We start from the raw sequence: 18,354 nt of genomic DNA, 5'->3' as shown, positions 1-18,354 counted from the left end.
ATGTTTCGGGTGTGCGGTGGGGAGGTTGTGGTTAGGTGGGCTCTCAGGAGCCTCTAATGCCTGTTGAGAGTCTCTGCATCAAAACCTGTGAAACATACCCGTGAATCATGTTAATGATTGATGGAGTTTGCATCCTGAGAAAACTTAGCTGGTGTTGACTAAGGAACATAGTGCTTCTTTCTATAAATTGTCATAGGCATGAGTAATGAGTATTCATTCACAAAGTACAGAGAGATTAACATCCTGAAGAATATGTAGTCAGTAAGGCCCCAGTCAAGGAGTGTTAACTACAGATTCCAAACCACAGCCCTTTGATATTACTTCCTCTCATGACAAAATCTAACTGCTATTTTCACTGTACATTAATTTTGATATCATTTTGAAGTAATAGACTGTATGGCTCTCTAGTCTCTTAATGTAGACAGGCCTATCTCTCTCTTCTCTATTTTCCTTGCTTTGCTCTGCAGTTAATCTGGTAACCAGCCTCTTATTGTGCGATTATCTTGCAAATGAAACTGTAAAAGCCTATGGCAGGTAAACCTATGGCAGGCAGATGGTCTCCCCAATATGTCATCTGTCTCGGATGTGGCTTTTTTTTTTTTTTTTTTTGGTACTACAATGTGGTCTGGGGAAAAAAACACACAAAAGAAAAGAGCCCATATTACAATTTGAAATTTAACAGAATGTATTTGCTAACACTTTTGGAGTTGCCTTAGACTAAAATTCATTATGGAGCATGAAGTGAAAGAGAAGGAGGGGAAGCTACAGTGTTAGGAAAAGAATGGAGGTTGTTACCACAAATTATCAGTAGCAGTGTTTGTGCATTCAGTCTTTTGGACTAACTGGGGTGGGGAGTGGGGGGGCGGCGGAGGCAGAAATGCCCCCAAGCTATTAGTTGCTTCTGCTTGTTCTCATAGCAGCCTGAGGGGAAAAGTGCTTGTTTAAACATAATATATTCCCCAAACCCAACAATTATGGCAAGGTGTGTTTTTTTTTTTAAAGAAAATTACATTAAAGATGAATGAGAGTATATTGAAATAATTATGTTTTAAGGTGCGTAACATTAAAAGATATTGAATAGAATATTGACTGTTTTGTGGAAATAGCAATAATGAGATTCCAGTCACCTAATCTTACAATAATTGGGTTATTACTATGCAAATGAAGGTATTACTTTTAAAAAGTAAGGAGGCAAGACAGATCCTTGAGGCAGTTCTTTATCTGTTCTTAAAGCTACGCTGTCAATTCTCCTTAGACTGAAGATCCTTTTCTAAACAATTTGGACATGCTCATTTCAATATTTGCCCTAAAATTCCACTATAATATATTTCAGCTGCCACAGGTAGCAGATTGGTGGCTGGTTATTTCATATTTTTTTTTAGCTCTTTGTGAAACCCAAAGGGATAATTAAACTCTATAATAATTATTGCCTACTGTCTTTTTTAAAAAATGAAATGTTGTGAATTTTCCTGCCAGAAATGCATGCTGGAGCTCTTATCTCCACTGTCCACACAGCTCTATCTTTATTGTGTCGTGTCAGATGGTACCAGCACATCTCAAAGCCACCGGGTCATTTTGGGCTAGCAGACTTCCTAGGAGACCTTTGTGGCCGAGGAAGAGATTTCATTAATCCTTAGTCATGTTCAAATCCATTGTCCATACATTGCTGTCACCACCAAGTCTGTTTAAGCTCCTATGGCACCCATCAAATGACTGGAAATATTTGGGACAATTAGCATTGTAATTCATGACCCAGGTAAAATACCTGTGTGTTCAGCAGGCAATGATATTTCAAAGTGTTGATTGCTGAGGCTTTGGGTAAAAGGCGATGATCTTTCCTGGGAATGTTGTATGATTTTTATGTACTGCTTGTTATATGAAATGCTCTTTGTGTAAGGGAAGATACTAATACCACTTTGAAAGTTCTCTTGCATTTCTGCATAGAGAATGCATAGAACAAAAGTCTTGGACTTGGTCTTACTAAAATCTCACAATGGACTTTTTATAGTTTCAGTATTCTTTGATATCATGTACTACTAGCCTAATCAAAGCTAGTACATTTGAGGGAATCATGAAAGACAACCTTTATTTGCTAAGTACTTTTGGTTCCAAGGATTAGGAGGTCAAGAAACTATAAGCCTTACCAGTTTATTTCAGAATCGGTTGAGACTTAAGAGATTTTATAAATGTCATCAACAGCTGCTTTTTACCTCTGTCCTTCCATAGTTCTTAAGGTAGAACTGGGCTCAGGGGGGCTCCTGCATATTATATTCATACCATTCTCTGTGTCAGTAGAGATATCTTAGGATAAGTTTCTATTTACATGGGTACAGATTTGCTCTTTTGTTGTTATTCGGCACGATTTATCAAATATAGTTAACATTTTCAAACAGTTCACAATCCTGCAAATATTAATTCTAATTTCTTACATTTCTATAATTAACTAATTTGGTTGGCCTCAATATATCAATATATGTGTGTAGTTTTATTAGATCTCTGTGGAAAATATTTTTGAGAAAAATGCAGAAGTCTAGCACATCATTTGGGTTAGAAGAGGTTATGCTGCTATTATGAACAGCTCTAAAATCTCATTTACACACTCTGTTGTGAGTTCCGGTGATGCAACAGGTCAGTTATCCTCCATACGCTGGTTTAGCTTTCCAGACTGAATTCAGGATAGCTCCAATGACATCTGCTTTCCAGGCCAGGGAAGACAGGTCTGCAGAGTGGAGCACTCGCCATTAAATACTTTCTTACCAAAGTGACAAACAGCACTTCTATATTTTTTTGGCTAGGACTAAGCATATGATCACTTTTAATTTCATTGGGATGTAAAAAAGGTAGGAGAACTAGATATTAATATCAGTAATATTGGTTATATCTAGTATTGATTTATTCCACTTATTGAGAATGCCTTTGAAATATGAAACACCACTCATAATGGGTGGTGAAACTATAGCACGGAGTATAATGAATGACTTTCATTAAAAAAAAAAAAAACATGTTCCTTGTATTTATTGATACACCCCTTTATATAGACATCCATGGACCTTGCTGTTCTTGGGTTTTCTGGGACTAAGGTTACTGTGCAGTCAACCTTCACAGATGGGAGTAGCGAGCTTTTAAAATGTAGCTGTGACCAAGCTGCAATAATGGTCAACATCGCCGAAGAATATCCTTTGTCCAGGTTTGAAAAGGGTTGGTGACATTATATGCAGCCAACAGTGTCTCAGGTTGGGAAGGAGGTGGTTTGCTTTGCAAAGGAAGGAAATATTAGAATTAGTACATTCTTTCCCTCCTTCTGATAGGATCTGCAAAGAAAAGAGAGCACACCTTTAGTGTAATGAGTGCCCCATTATCTTTTTAAACAAAGAAGAATATTTGCAGCTAGTAGGTGTTTATTCAGTAACAACAGTTTGTATCCTATTTATCTTTCTTGCATAGCAAACAAGAGGAGAAAAGGGATGTATCTGGCATGGAAGTGGTGGGTATTTTACTACTTAGGTACAACAGCTTCCTATCATCTTCAGAAGGTATCCAAGTAATTTCTTTTAAATATCATCATGAAATCATGAATTTCAGCATATTTGATGAGTTTGATCTAGTACAATTCTTATCCTTTTTGAAGCTCAAATTGTCTCATCTTTGACCAATGGAAACCTTTTAAGGTGGCTCCTGAATACTTTTGACATAACTATAGTCATCTGTCATAGCTTTGTAGATATCTGGTATGTCAAGATGTTCTACGTGCGTAGCCTGTCCCTATCCACTTATTCAAGAAGCCTTGTTTTCTGAATACTAGGCATGTTCATCGCTACTGGCTTGGTCACTATTTTCAGGTCTACACCGTGCTAGTTTGAATGCTTAGAATGTTCACCTCCAGTACTCACGTACTACTTTTGAGATATCAAATGCCATAGCAAAACAAAGACACTAAAATTGTCCTAATGTAGACCTGGCTGGGTTGCTCAGTTGGTTGGACTGTTTTCCCATAACATTAAAAAGGCTGCAGGTTCGATTCCCTCTCAGGACATCCCTACCCCCCGTGCATGAATTTCATGCACTGGGCCTCTAATTTTTTCAGAAGTTGATATTGCTTATATATTTCTGTAGTTAAACATTTAAAGATTATTTTTAAAAAATCCAGGTGGTAGCCCTGATCAGTGTGGCTCAGTTGGTTGAGTGTCATTCCATGCACTGAAAGGAAAGGTTGGGGTTCAAATTCCATTCAGTGCACATGCCAAGGCTGCATTTTGATCCCTGGTCAGGGTATGTGCAGAAGCTCACCAATTGATGTTTCTCTCTCTCCCTTTCCCTTTTTTCTTTCTCTCTAAAATCAATAATAACATATTTTTTTAAAAAAATTAAGGGAGTAAACACTAGCAGAATTATCATCATTTACCAAACTAATATGCCCATATCATAGTTGACTTCAATGATTAATTGCACTCCTATAGTTTACACCCCAAGCATCATTTGGCAATGAAACAGAAAGTCACAGAGTCAATAATATTTGCTTATTCTGAAAACCCTTTTCAGGCTGGGCTTCATCTATAAAGAACTCTAAACTAATATGACCTCGGAATAAAATGCTCCTAACCCACACCAACTGTGTAGGAGGAAAGAATAAGGGTGGCGTTGTGGGATCTGAAGTTTTTGTGTTTGTTAGAACCCTAGTTAGGTACAATTTTGGAGTTCCCTCATTTGACAAGAATGCCTGAACCAGTCTGGGTGACTTTGACAACTGACTACTTCATCTTTTCAGAGGATAGTGTTGGCTTATCTGAAATGGATCACCTGGACTGATGCTGTCAAAGACACATGGATCCTCCGTTCCGTGTGTTTACCTGTCTTGATTCCCACTTTTTGGAGTCTTCTGGAGGCTCTAAGACTTACCTGAGGGCCATGAAATTCCATATATTGTTGGATTCCAGACATTTGAAAATGATACAAAAAATACTGGGTCATTAGAGTATTTTAATAAGAAATTAGAGTAGTTTTTGTAAAAAAAAATTCCAACCAGATTACTGATAAAGATATCTCTAATAGCCAGATCTTAGAGGTAGGGTAGATTATTGGGTTGACTTTGCCCGGTGCTTTCAGCATCTTTTCTCTGCAATTCCCTGAGCTCTGCCCTTTATAACTCTTTATTTCAGTTTTATTCTTTAGTTAAAATCAGATGGCATCTGCACTTCCAGGTAACCATAGTGTTTGAGAAAGAGAGCATCTTTTTGGGGGGGCTCTCTCTTAACAATGAGGAAATGTTTTTTCCAGAAGCAAATCTTACTCATGTTTTATTGGCCCACATGGCATCATATGGCCATTCCTGGATCCAAATTATGCTTTCAGGGGATGCTGTTTACAGTTTAGTGTAGGCCTGGGTTCACCAACCAATCTCTGGCAACAAGGATGGGATTACTATGGTTGCCCTAAATTTGGCTGGACCCGCCCCAGAGGTTGGGTTCACTCCCTCAAACTGCACAGCACTTGCATGCTGAGGAAGGGATATTTAGGAGAAAACCACAGTATCCATTAAATTATGCCTTAGAACTTATTTGTATATGTGTATTCATTTGGTTGGCTTCAGAACGTGAGTAATGAACAATTACAGTTGGAATAAGAAAATAAAATAAACTAAACAATATGATAGAATATATCCAAAGATATGTGATTTGCTTATAAAAATCTTTCAAACAATTTCTCTGACTTTATTATTTTTAAAATTTCACTGAGTGTGAATTACATGGGCAACCTAATGCCATTCCTTTGTGCCTCTAGATGAGCTCAGTGTAAACCAACTTTTGTGAAATGGGATTACACTTGCCCTTAAGAGCTGTCATCCACATTGAGCTTTTTATTCCAGCCATTCTTCCAGGGCATCTCCTGGCAGACCTTCTGTTTTAGGTCAAACAGTGTCCTGGGCCCTAGCACCACCACCCATATTTTTATAGCCCTTTCCTGGAATATTGTCTGTTCTTCCCTCCAACTTCCCAGATCTTTCCTGTTTCTCAAAACCCAGCTCAAATACTACATCAGTGAAGCCTTTTGGTGACAATCTCAGCGACAGGATGTTTTCTCTCTCTTTCCTATGATGACTTTTAAGTATTATTATTATTTAAAAAAAAACTATATATTTTTATTGATTTCAGAGAGGAAGGGAAAGGGGGAGAGAGAGAGATAGAAACATCAGTGATAAGAGAGAATCATTGATTGGCTGCTTCCTGCATACCCCACACTGGGGATTGAGCCCCCAACCCGGGCATGTGCCCTGACTGGGAATCAGACCGTGACCTCCTGGTTCATGAGTCAATTGCTCAACCACTAAGCCATAAAGTGGGTCAATCATTATTTTTTTATTCAATTCATTTGTTGGTCAAATCATCTGCTGCCTTTTGAGACTTTCTTTTACTGTATTTTTGAGCTATTATAACATCTATGATTGATTATGACTTTCTTGAAAATGAAAATCCTTGATATCTTAATGAGTCCCATGGGGGCGAAAAACATTTTATGAAGTCATCTTAGAAAGTGAAGTTTAAAGTAGCTCTCATTCTGGACATAAAAGTAGCTCAGATTTATTAAGCATTTGCTGTCTGCCTTAACAAATGCTTTATGGGCATTATCTCACTTCTTCCTCACATACACAAAAAAATCTCCAAGTAGTAGGTTAGACAAAAACCTGTCTCAAAGTAGTTGAAGCCAGCACTCTAACAGAAAATAACCTTTAAGATCACAGGGTATCTCTAGGCATCCCTCTCTTACTCTGTTTTTCCATGTGTTAGCTTTGCTTTCCTCTTAGTTGACTTGCTCATGTTTGAATGGTCCTCAATTATCTCAATCAAAGAGAAAGGTGAGGGAAGAAGGGAGGCAGGAAAGAAGGAAGGAGGGAGGGAGGAAGGGAGGAGAGAGAGAAAGAGAGAGAAAGAAAGAAAGAGAGAGAGAGAGAGAGAGAGAGAGAGAGAGAGAGAGAGAGAGAGAATGAATCTTTCCAGCAACTGTTGGGGTGATGGGGATCCCCACATACCTTCCCCTAAAGTGTCAAAAGATTATTCAGGCCTAAGCAGTCATGCTCAACATGAAAGTGGGTTTTGGGCGAACCCTATTGGAACCATGAAGTCTGAGATTAGGGGCAGTATGGTTTTTCAAAAAGATGCTAAAAACCATTACTCTGCAGTCAAATGCTCTACCCGTCAAACCTCAGAGGGAAGGTAGGGGAGGGGAGGGGTAAGGGGGAGAGATCAACCAAAGGATTTGTATGCATGCATATAAGCCTAACCAATGGACACAGACACCAGGGGCGGTGAGGGTATGAGTGGGAGGGTGGGGATAAGGACACATATGTAATACCTTAATCAATGAAGAAAAAAAAATAAAAACAATTACTCTGACAAGCATTATTTCTAATTTATAGATAAGACCCGGGCTTAGAGATTGCCCATAATCACCCAGATAGAAAGATTCAACCCAGCATAAACTCCAGAGTTTATGCTAGTAACCACTTTGCTATAATTATAATATGTTTATTAAACTATTGAGTATCAGTGCTCAAAATAAAAATAGCCTGCACTCTGTATGGACCTTATGTATGTATCTTTAGTAACAGTCTTCTTCTGATACTCAGTGCCTCTACTTCCTCACGTAATCTCATCTCTCTTGCCAAATCAGGAAGTGAATGCTTAAATGCTTATCTGAAATGATTACATGATAATTGAATGACTCGATTTGCTTTCCTGGAGCTGTGTTTCAGTCACGATGTTACTTTATTCAGAAGTTTTCATTTGAATACTTTCATAGATTTTGGTGGCTCCAAAGACACTGAACTTGACAATGAGGTTTCAGATGTTATCAGTGGAGAGACATTTGCTGTGGAGAAGCAGGTTGGCCACTAACCTCCTCCCCCAACATGCCCCCCCCCCCCCCCCCCCCCCCGCCGCCCCCCGCCAGCCCAATTGCCTGCAAAGGTGACAAGGTATAAGGTGGAGGGAGATTCATGAGTATGGTACCTGGGCTAGTCCAAGATCAGTCAGTTGAAAGACACTTGGCCAACCCTGAGGAGGAAAAAAAAAAAAAGAAAGAAAGAAACAGGATGGAGGGAGCTGTGGATGCTGAAGCCCTGATTCTTAGAGCTCCTGAGATGAAAGTGGATGGGTCCTGTTATCTCTGGCTCCTTCCAAAACCCACAGCCTGCCCTGTTCTTGCTTGGGCCTGCCAGCAGGCCCTGTTCTTCAGGTTCTTCCTCCCGTTCTGTGCCTGGGAGAGACCACCCACCGCTTCACTGCAACTCTAAGTCTTCCCCTTCCTCTCCTGCTGACCTAAGGACTTCAGATGTCTACGAAGAGTTTTCTATAATTTTTGACATTATTGTATTTTAGGTGCTATTTCATTTTTTATATATTAACACACAAGCATAGGTTTTGTGGTACAGCCCCTTTCCTAACATTCTGGAACGCATTCCTCATTTTCCTTCTTGCTCTGCTAATGACTTTTCCAACTTTGAAGTAGTTAGATCACAGCTTTTTTATTAATAAGTTTTAATGACTTTGTTTTCTCCGCATCATCTAACAAAGTACGTTGCAGATATTGCTCAACAATATATTTAATTTGACTTTGTACTCAGAGATAGGTTGAACTTTCTATGACACTAATGTGAGGACCAGGAATTTCATCCTGTTTGGAGAGGTGGCCTGAATACTGTTTTATTCTGCAGTTTCAGCTAAGAACTTTAGGATGAAACAAAGTTTACCAGCCAAATCCACCGATTGGTATGTAGTTCTTACCCTCTTTATCCATTCAGTCTTTACTATGTCAGCCTGACGGGTTAATTTGGGATCACTTTTTGCTTTTAGAATATAGAATATGCGGTTTTCCTGTGGTTTTTTTTTTCTTCTAATCAGGAATAATGGCTTCGCATTGTAAAAATAATTAAAATAATATATGCTTTCTTATTCAAACCAGATGTCACTTATCTTATAGTTTACATTTAACCTGTGATGGTACCGTAGCTGGAAAGGGGAGTGAGTCTTTTTATGTTGAAAGGTAGCCTATAAACAATGAAAAATGGATTTATAAATTATCATCCTATTAACAGTTCATGGTCTAGAGTGAAGGTATTTGCTCTACTCACCTACTGATTTTTAACTGGTAAAGTATAATTTCATCTTTGGTCCATGAACATCAGTGTAGGGGTATATCTAATTTGCTCTTTAATGTTATAAACCAGAGTCTTTTCTAAATTAGCAGGGGGCAGTTACACGGCAAACTGGTGAAAAAAATTCATGAATTTGCATTAGCTGTTTTCGTTTTAGCTGCCACTTTGGGGCTTTTACACTTCTTTTCCTTTCCCATCCCATCTTCAGTAGGCAAAGAAATATCATTTGCATCGACTATACAAATGCCTCTGAGATCACTGCTGTAAGTGTGCTGGGGATTTGGAGTAGAAATCCTGAAAAAAAAAGAACAAGGCGAGGGTAAATGCTCTGTTGACAAGGGAGTTTCATAGGTATGTGATGAGAGCACAACATTGGACATGTGAATACAAATTATGCAACCTTCCTCTCTTCCTGTAAAAATAGAAGTCTAGGAGTGTGGAAGTACCGTCTGATTAAAGAGTTGGGCACAATAGCAGCTGTATGGCTTAGGTTTTTGTTGTTGTTTTTTTTTTTCATTCTGAGTCACATACCTCCCTGTTGGATATTTAGCACCTTCACTCCTTCTTCCCTGCTCCTCATCACAGGGGGCACCACTGGTTGAGTGGAAAGCAGGTGTCTCTCGCCATACATGATGCTGAACTGTGCTCTGTCATTGGCCAGCCACTGAGCTGGAATGGAAGGGCACTGGGATTCTCACTTCAGTGCAGAGCATTAGCACATTCACCCTCTGGTGGCATCAGATCAAGGAACCCAAGTTAACTTGTGATCCGAGTTGTTCCCTGGAGTAAACACAATATGTGTGTGTACTTGGCCAGGAGGTCAACTATTAAATGATGATTTTTTTTCCCCCAGAAAAATAAGGTATTTGTTCAAATTTAGAAAGCATCCAAATGAAGGCAATTTAGACACTCAATGAAAGCAAAATCTATACTGAAGAGAATAGGAAGATCTCATTATCGAATCACAGATCTGTATGTTTGTGTGCCCAAGGATAATAATAATACTGGGATACATTTCAGAGAAAAGAAATGAGTAAAATTATGAAAAAAATGAGTGGATTTGAGCCCAAGTAAATTAAACTTCTTTATTATTTAATCTTAGTATCTGACTGTGAGTATAAATGGGAGATAAAGAGCGAGGACTTTTTCTATAGTTTGGATCATAGGAGATTCATGACTAAAAGGGGAAGTCTGTCACTCAGGACTACAAGCTAGAGGTTTGATCTTTTCTAAAATGAGTCAGGGAGTATAACAGATATTTTGGGAATTGGGGACAGTCCCTTTTGTACACACTCAAATGTTTTTACATCTAAAGTAAGTAAAAATTGCATAATATGGAACATATGCCAGTGTCCTTCAAATTTGCTACTCTGTGGTAACCTGAATAGATGGGAAAAAACTCATTGATATACAATGTATAAGGACATGCTAACTCTTAACACTTCGTTTTGGAACCTCTTGTGGGCTAGTGCCTGAAATAATATCGATGGTTGGGCCATCTATTTGTTATCAATTGATACTTTTGGCAGGTGGCTAAGTTTAAACCCTGGTGTCCTGGTTAGATTCCAGTGTGGATAAGTGATGATATTCCATCTGCCGTGCTCTTATTTTGCCTTCCTTAATGAAATGAAGCATAACTGCATTCTCAAGCAGATTGTTGACACACTCTAGATTTTAAAAGTTAGTATTTTTATTCCTCATTGTGTATTTCAGTAACATCAGACCTTGGTTCTAAGCTCAGCTGTGTTACTTATCTTCCTGTAACCTTGTTGTGTAAGTTAACTTTATTTATCAAAAATGTATTTTCTATAAAGGTTGAGCAATAGCTTCCTTATAATTTTAACAGATTATGAATTATTGGTAGTCCATATTCTTTGGTAAGTAAAATAAGTGGGAAATTTTGTTCAGATTTCAAAAACTTCTGATTTCTATTAACTTTAATGCATTAGAAAGCACATTCTCTTAGATATTATCTTTAAAGTTGTCTATCCAAAATGGCATACATTAAGTGACAGAAATCTTGGTGTTTCACATCAGTCAGGTTTTCTTTGTATTTTCCTCCCTCACTCATCCCAATTAATTTTTCAGTTATCTCTTTACTGGAGACATAACTGCACGTGAAGTTCTAGCTGGGGGAACAGGAAGAATATCTCACATAGCTACATTTATTCTGATGTTTACATTTTTGGTTTACTCATCTCACCAATTTGCAAAAATATTCAACAGGTAATGATTCATGACACATTTTCACTCAAAATGATGAACTGATGACACCATCAGACTATGATAAATTATGTGTATATAGTGTCTTACCTAAAGCAATCAGTAAAGAAGCTGTACAAAGAGACACTCAAAAATACTGTAGATAAACAAATTTTGCAGGAAGGTAGAAAAAAGAAACCAGAAAGGAAAAATAGAAAAAAAACAGAAACAAGTTGCAGATTTAAGCCGTAACCTATCATTAATTACTTTAAATGTAAGGGGTTTAAACACAAAATTAAAAGACATATTGTCAGAGTATATTAAAAAATAGGGCCCAAGTATATGCTATCTATAAGAAATCATCTTCATTTATAATGATATAAACAGGTTGAGAATAAAAGGATGGATAAAGATGTATCATGCAAAAAATAATATAAAGAAAGCAGGGATTACTATATTAATAACAAGAACAGTAGATTTTGGAGCAAAGAAAATTACCAGGGACAGAGAAGAATATTATATATAATTAAAGAGTTGCTCTATCAAAAAGAATGGTGATTCTAAGTGTATATGCACTAAATTACTGAGCTGCAAAACACGTAGCACCTAATAGCAACAGGACACACATTCTTTTCATGTGACCATGGAACATATACTAAGATAGACCCTATGCTGGACCAGAGAACACTTTTCAACAAATTTCAAAGAATTAAATTCATATGGAATATAATCTGACCACCATAGAATCAAATTAGAAATCAATAACAGAAAGGTATTAGGAAAATGTCTGAACACTTGGAGACTAAGCAGCATACACTATGAATAATCCATGGGTCAAAAAGGAAGTCTTAAGGGATGCAAAACTGCACTGCACTGAGTGAAAATAAAAATAGGGACCAAAATTTGTGGATCACAGACAAAGAATTGCTCAAAGGGAAGTTTATAGCACTAAATGAATACATTAGAAAAGGTCTCAAGTCAATAATCTAAACTCCCACTTCAAGAAACTAGAGAAAATAGAGCTGAATATACCCAAAGCAAGCAGAAAGAAGGAAATAATAAAAAGGTTAAAAGCCAATAACATTGAAAGAAGAAAAACAATCAGTTTAAAATCTGGTTATTTGAAAAGATTGATAAAATTGACAAACCTCTAGCAAGACTGACAAAGAAAAAAGAGAAAAGACACAAATTACCAATATCAGGAATGCGAAAGTGTTTATCACTACAGACCCTGCAGACATCAAAAGGGTAATATGGGAATACTAAACAACTCTCCACACATAACTTTGGCAATTTAGATGAAATGGATCAATTCCTTAAAAAAACACACACACAAATTACCACAACTCACCCAATATTAAATAGATAATTTGAATAGACTTACAACTATTAAGGAAATTGAATCTGTAATTTATACACTTCCAAAATATAAATACCCAGTTCCAGATGGTTTCACTAGAGAATTCTAACAAACATTTAAAGAAGTAACACCACTTCTACACAAGCTAATCTAGAAAACCATTCGTTTTATGAAAGTAGTATTACCCAGATACCAAAATCTGACAAAGACAGTACAAAAACAGGAAACTAGAGACCAATATTCTTCATGAATACAGACATGAACATCCTTAACAAAATATTAGCAAATAAAAGTCAGCAATATATAAAACATTATATACTAGGACCAATTGGGGATTTCTTTTTTCCAGGGATGCAAGGCTGGAAAAAAGTGATTACCCATGTTAGCAGGCTAAAGAAGATACAGCACATCACCCTAGAAATTCCTGCAAAACAAAACACCCATTCATGATTTAAAAAAAACCCCACAAAACTCAGAAAAATAGGAACAGAACTTTCTCAACTTGACATAGAGAATCTATAAAAAACAAAACAAAACAACACAACACATAAAAATCTGCAACTAACATTACTTTTAATGATATAAGACTGAATTCTTTCCTCTAAGATCAGGAACAAGGTCAAGAATGTCTTCACTCAAAACTCTCATTCAATACAGTGCTAACCTTTCTAGCCAGTGAAAAAGATAAGAAAAATTAATTAAAAACATAGGGACAGGAAAGGAACAAATCCAACTGTTCCTATTTGTAGGTGATACGATTACTTATATAGAAAATTCCAAGGAACTTAAAAAAACATACTCCCTAAACTAATGAGTTCAGCAAAGTAGTAGGATACAAGATAAAAATACAAAAATTAATTATATTCCTATATAATTGTAATGAAAAACTGGACACTAAAACTATAAATATAGTACCACTTATAGTCACTCAAAAAATTAAATACTTAGGTATAAATTTAATAAAACATATATAGGACTTGTATGATGAAAGCTACATAATACTGATAGAAGACCTAAATAATATATCATTTCCATGGACTGGAAGACTCACTATCGCAAAAAATTCACTTCTCCCTAAACTAATATCCAGATTTAACACAATTGCTATCAAAATTCCCGCAAGATTTTTTTGTAGATATAGGCAAAGTTATTCTAGAATATATATGGAAAGGCAAGTAAATTTGAATAAAGGGGAAAAGTGGGAGGAATTAATCTACTCAATTTCAAGATTTATTATATAGCTTCTAGAGGCCCAGTGCATGAATTTGTGCACCAGTGGGGTCCCTTGGCCTGGTCTGCTGATTGGGCCGAAACTGGCCCTCCAACATCCCCTGAGGGGTCCCGGATTGCGAGAGGCCACAGGTCAGGCCAAGGGACCCCACTGGTGCACGATCAGGGCCAGAGAGGGACGCGGGAAGTTGGCCAGACGGAGGGACCATAGGAGGGCTAACCTACCGGTCAGTGTGTCTGCCCCCTGGTGGTCAGTGCATGTCATAGAGAGCGGTTGAGTGGCCTTAGCATATCATTAGCATATTATGCTTTGATTGGTTGAACGGACGACCAGACAACCAGACACTTAGCATATTAGGCTTTTATTATATTGGATATTAATCAATACTGTTTGATATTGGCAGAGGGATAGACACATATATCAATGGAGTAGAACAGAAAACCAGAAATTGACCCATATGTATATTTCTGATTGTTTTAAAATATATTTTTATTGATTTCAGAGAGGAAGGGAAAGGGAGAGGGAGAGATAGAAATATCAATGATGGGAGAGAATCATTGATTGGCTGCCTCCTGCACGCCACTTACTGGGAATCAAGGCTGCAACACAGGAATGTGCCCTGACTGGGATTCGACCTGTGACCTCTTGGTTCATAGGTTGATGCTCAACCACTGAGCCACACTAGCTGGGCCAATTTTTGACAAAGATACAAAACCAATTCAATAGAGGAAACATAGCCTTTTCACCTCATGATGCTGGAGTAATAGGAAAAACAAGCAAACAAATAAAAACTTGACCTGTCTTCTTATACAAACACTAGAGGCCCGATGCATGATATTTGTACAAGGGGCTCGGCCCTCGCAGCTATGGCTTATTCCGCTGTTTGGCCATCTGGTGTAATTACCATATTATGCTAATATTATTGTAGATTAACTGAAAATATGTTTTGAATTTAAATACAAAACTTAAAGCTATAAAACTTTTATGAAAAAAGTATAAAATCTTCAGGATTTTGAGCTAGGCAAAGCATTTTTCTCATTATACCAAAAGCATTGTCCATCAAAGGGGGGAAAATGAAAAATTGGACTTGATAAAATTTGAAAACTTCATCAAATTAAATTTAATTATAACAATTAAAAACTTCTTAGGAGGATGAAAAGACAAGCCACAGACTTGGAGAAAATATTTGCAAACCATATATCTGACAAAAGACTAGTGTTAAGAATATAAACTTCCAAAACTCTTCAGGAAAAAATAAATCCAATTAGAAAATAGTCAAAAGGCATGAAGAAACATGTCCTGGGAGTGAACACTACAGATATAAAATAAGCACATGAGAAGATATTTGACATCATTAATCATTAGAGAACAGCAGAACGGCTACAGTAAAAACTAGCAACACCACCATACTCTGGCAGGCTCAAATTGGCTCAGTCAAGCATTGCTGGTGGGGATGTAAAACGGTGCAGCCATTCTGCAAAACAGTTTGGCAGGTTTTTTAAAAAAAACTTAACATACTACTGCCATACATCCCAGCAATTGCACTCCTGGGCATTTATCCCAGAGAAAGGAAAATTTAAGTTCACACAAAAACCTGTATCTGAATGTTTAGAACAGCTTTATTCATAATAACCCCAAACTGGAAATGTCACATTGTCCTTCAATGAATGAATGGTTAAAGGATTCATACCATAGAACACTACTCAATAATAAAAATGAATGAACTATTGATACACACACCAACCTGGATGAATGTCCAGATACTTATGTTGAATGTATGATTTCATTTGTATAGTATTCTTGAAATGACAAAATTATAGAAATTGTGAATGCATTAAAGCTTTTCAGGGTTTTTTTAAAATTATTTTCAATTACAGTTTTTACTTAATATTATTCTGTATTAGTTTTAGGTGTAAAGCATAGTGGTTAGACAATTATATAATTTCCAAATTGTTCCCCCATAATTTCCAGTACCCACTTTGGCACCATACATAGTTATCACAATATTATTGACTGTATTCCCTATGCTGTGCTTTCCATCCTGTGACTGTTTTGTAACCACCAATTTGTACTTCTTTATCCCTTCACCTTTTTTACCCAGTCCCCCAATAAGTAGGAGGAGGTATGGGAGGGAAATGGATAGGGCTATAAAAGGGCGACATGAGGGATTCTTATGGTGATGGAAATGTTCTGTATCTTGACTATCAATGTCATTGTCTTGGTACTGATGTGGTACTGTAGCTTTGCAAGCTGTTGCCTTTCAGGGAAAGCGGGTAAAGAGCACACAGGATGCCCTAGCTGGTTTGGCTCAGTGGATAGAGCGTTGGCCTGTGGATTGAAGGGTCCCAGGTTTGATTCCAGTCAAGGGCACATGCCTGTGTTGCAGGCTCGATCCCCAGTAGGGGGTGTTCAGGAGGCAGCCGATCAATGATTTCCTCTCATCATTGTTGTTTCTATCTCCTCTCTCTCCCTTCCTCTCTGAAATCAATAAAAATATTAAAAAAAGAATACATAGGATATCTCTGTATTAATTTCTCAGAACTGCATGTGAGTCTACAGTTATCTCTTTTATTTTAAAAAGAATAGACCCCTCTAATGGATTTTAGATGAAAATCCAAGGCCTTCCCTTAGCCCTTTCCAACCTCATTCATTTCCTACTTCTCTCTCATGCACATCATCCTGCATGCAGACACAGTGGCATTTCTGCTGCTCCCTGACATGCTTAGCAAGCGCTCACCACAGAGCCCTGGTAAATAGTCCCCCTTATCCACAGGAGATACATTCCGAGACCCCAAATGGATGCCTGCAACTGTGGATAGTACTAAACCCTAGATATGCTAAGGTTTTTCCTATGAGAAAATTTAATTTATAAATTATGCACAGTAAGAGATTAACAACAAAAACTAATGGCAAAATAGAGCAATTCTAACAATATACTATAACAAAAGTTATGTGAATGGGCTCTCTCTCTCTCTCATAATACCTTATTGTATTGTACTCACCCATGTGATGAGATAAAGTGAGGCATTCAAAACAGTGTATAATTTAAAACTTATAAATTGTTTATTTCTAAAATTTTTTACTTAATATTTTTGGACTGTGGTAGACCAGAGGTGACTGAAACCATGGATAGTGAAACCTTGGATAAAGGGGGACAGCTGTACTTGCTCTTCCCTCTGCCTGGAAAGGGCCTCCCTCTGGCTCTGCCTAATCATCCTGGTCTCTGCTTAAGTGTCGCTGTGAACACTGCATCTAAAGTAGCACCTCTCTCACAATCTGCACCCTTCCCTGGATTTACTTTTCTTCTCTCATTAGAAACTGATTTAGTATATATTTTTTTTAAATTTCAAGTTCCTAGGATGAGAACCTTAAATGTCCTACTATCCCTCCTCTTTTCTATGTGTTCTGGGATTTGGAGCATTTGATTTGAAAACAGGATGGAATTCCCTCAAAAAATTAAAAATGCAACTGCCTTATAACACAGTGATTCCACTTCTGTGAATATACCTGAAAAAAGCTGAAATACTAATTTGAAAGAATATATGCACCCCTATATTCATTGCATTATTATTTACAACTAGAGGCCCGGTGCACAAAATTCTGCATGGGTAGGGTCCCTAGGTCTGGCTTGTGATCAGGGACAATTTCCCCCGACTGCCAACAGCTGATCCTGCCCCTCTCCTCTGCTGGGCCAGTCACCCTCTGTGTGTGGGGCGACCAGTGGGGCAATCGGGGCCCCGCTTGCTCACACCCACCTTGGCCTGGCACCGCCCTTGTCCACTGTCACCCACCCCTAGTTCCTCGTTTCCCATCTGGCGATTGGAGCCAGCCAGCTGAGGGGAGGGATCAAGAGGTTGGCCAGCAGGCCCTGATCAGGTGATCGGGGCCTGTGGGCTGGGGGAAGCTCCTGCATTGGGCATCTGTCCCCTGGTGGTCAGTGCGTGAAATAATGACCGGCCGTTCCGCTGTCCAGTTGATTTGCATATTATGCTTTTATTATATAGGATAACCAAGCTTGGAAGCAGCTCAAGTCTCCATCAGTAGATGGGTAGATACTTTTACACAATGGAATACTACTCAGCCATAAAAAAGAAGGAAATCTTACCTTTTGCAACAGGATTGATGGACTTGGAGAGTATTATGCTAAGTGAAATAAGCCAGTCAGAGAAAGACAAGCGCTATATGATTTCACTTATATGTGGAATCTAATGAAAAATATAATAATCAAAATATAAACAGACTAAAAGAGAACAGACTGACAGCTTTCAGAGGGGAGGGGGGCTAGGGGATTGTTGGGTGAACAAGGTGATGTGATTAAGCAAAAAACCAACAAACAAACAACCGCCCAAAATTCATAGACACAGACAAGAGCATGTTGTTTATCAGAGGGAAGGGAGTGGGGGAGGTAGAAGA

The 18,354-nt window shown here is 37.9% G+C and overlaps 1 protein-coding gene across 4 annotated transcripts in view; it reads left to right on the top strand.

Moving 5' to 3' along the window:
• Nucleotides 1-18,354, top strand: part of SOX5 (SRY-box transcription factor 5) — a 950,952-nt gene that overhangs the window by 125,588 nt on the left and 807,010 nt on the right. The window lies entirely within an intron of this gene.

The sequence above is a fragment of the Cnephaeus nilssonii genome, assembly GCF_951640355.1.
Source record: "Cnephaeus nilssonii genome assembly, chromosome: 6".
Lineage (NCBI taxonomy): Eukaryota > Metazoa > Chordata > Mammalia > Chiroptera > Vespertilionidae > Cnephaeus > Cnephaeus nilssonii.
Note: the sequence above shows the minus strand (reverse complement) of the source record. Positions and strands in the feature narration are given on the sequence as shown.